The following is a 2,003-nucleotide window of genomic DNA, read 5'->3' as shown; positions in this document are numbered from 1 at the left end:
AGACTGTCGGCTTAGAATAAAATGAAAGTTGTATTCAACAGGCGGGAAGGAGCACCTGATTCATCTCAGGCCTATCCTATTGGGAATGACCATTACATCACTCTATCAACTTACGAGAATAATTTGAATTTTCACATTCAACAGTTCAAGGACTTTGGAAAAGGAAAACTATATCCAACCAAGGAAGGTATCACTTTTTCTTCAACAGAATGGGAGAAACTTAAACAATGGATCTCAAATATTAGTGTGGTTGTACAGAGCATAACTGAACAAGATTTTTATCTAGAAGGATGGAATCGTGTAATTCGTGTTGCATAGGTTAATAATATCCTCTCTATATTGTTTACGTATCGAGTTGATTATCATGGTATTGATATGTTATCTGATAACATTATCTCTGTTTTTTTCAATTCAGAATGTCAGAATTTATGTGCACAGATTTCTCATTTTGATATTTACTTAAAACTATAGTTCATAATCAAAAGTAACTGAATAAATAGATTAACCCAAAGCTTATTAATGTATATGATAAATAAGCGTACCCTAATTTACAACTAATGAAGATAAAACGGTGTGAAGTCGACGATCTTACTCAAACTCACTATTCTTGTAACATGCTAATTCACGAGATCAATGTTGACAAGAGTGAATAAATTTATTTTTCAATCTATAATTAATTAAAGAGTCATAATTATCAACGAAACTTTCGAAGATAGTATAGAGAAAGAAGATACTTTAACCAAGAGTTATCAAATATATCTATAGAGAAAGAACAAACACAGTTTATAAAATAACTATGGTAACAATAAAAAGTTAATGACAAAATATTTCAACTGTTGTTTCTTGCGATAAATGAAATTGTCTTTCACATTTTATAAATCCAACATGATTACACTGACTCACAGCTTATCTTATATATTTGTTCAAACAGAATATCATAAATGAAACATAAGATGCAAGTAATCCAAGTTTCTTTATTTTAGAAGCTATACAAAACATTAAAATGTAAATTGTCTGCCCCCCCCCCCCACTGTAGGTATGATTATTTTTATACACATGTATAATACAGATCGAAGGAACTCTGTAATACTTTTACATTTGTTAGTCACATGATCCCTCCTTGAGATCAAGTATTTATACAAAAGGGACAAACAAACTAGAAACTGTATTTCAGTATCTTTCAAGACAAGATATTGACAGCATAATAACCTTTGATATTTATAAAACTGAAATGTGTATGGATTAAATTAGCTTTCATACAAGCTAGTGTACAAAACTTGTTATACTTCTGTTGTTGTAAGAAAATTTACAACGTATTGTAAATTTCACTGTATTAATATCCTTAAGTTACACTTACTTAAGTTTTATATTAAAGAATAAAAGGTAACTAGAAGGGAGACAATTTTATAATAGCTTTTTTATCATCGATGTTTTTGACAGTAAACTGATGTACCTATTGTCATTACAGCGTTATCTCTTCTGATGAAAGTTAAGGAATGAATCTGTTGTAGACAAATACAGAGATAATAGAAGTTTCGACTCGTACAGACCTACAAACATGCAATGAATTTCTTAACATATAAGTCTATCATTGATGGATGACCGAATGACAATACTCGAGTTCGTGGGTTAAGAACAAAGAAGTTAAGAACTATGTATCTAACTTTAAATGACAAATATGCAAGTTCTGGATCGAAACTTAGTATGATGGATGTAACAGCTTATTTGGATTGTAAACATATTGGATTTATAAAACGTGAAAGAAAAGGTATGTGTTATCTTTTACCATAAGCAACTTGAAAGATACTGAAATAAAATTTCTAGGTTGTTTGTCCATTTTGTATAAATAATCGAAATATTTGTTGTTTTTTGACGTGTTTCCTGTCTATTTATGTCTATTAGATGTGTTTTATTTACACCTTCATATGAGTAGACATTTAAATATTCCCTAATGTTCGAGCATGTATGACACATTAGAAGTCATTCCTAGCATACTGACGGAC

This window comes from Limulus polyphemus, unplaced genomic scaffold (assembly GCF_000517525.1).
Source record: "Limulus polyphemus unplaced genomic scaffold, Limulus_polyphemus-2.1.2 Scaffold3080, whole genome shotgun sequence".
NCBI lineage: Eukaryota > Metazoa > Arthropoda > Merostomata > Xiphosura > Limulidae > Limulus > Limulus polyphemus.
This window is presented reverse-complemented; position numbering follows the sequence as displayed.